Consider the following 228-nt stretch of genomic DNA (forward strand, 5'->3'; position numbering starts at 1 on the left):
ATATAATTATCTTGACTTCTCTGCAGCAGTTTTACATAGTGTGTATGTGAAACTGCTCCATTTAATAAGTACATATGGCCCTTGATAGAATTAAATAGTCTATCTAGAAAACAGAATCTGCGCGCAATCTGCCGTCAGTCTGTCGTCAGAATCTGTCGACAGGCTCTGCGTGCAGTCTGTCACCAATCTGTCGTCAGAGACTGCTAAAACAGTTTCTGTGTGCAGTCT

Source organism: Odontomachus brunneus, unplaced genomic scaffold (assembly GCF_010583005.1).
Source record: "Odontomachus brunneus isolate Ranch 3 - 2012 unplaced genomic scaffold, Obru_v1 Obru_scaffold_378, whole genome shotgun sequence".
In the NCBI taxonomy this organism is placed as follows: Eukaryota; Metazoa; Arthropoda; class Insecta; order Hymenoptera; family Formicidae; genus Odontomachus; species Odontomachus brunneus.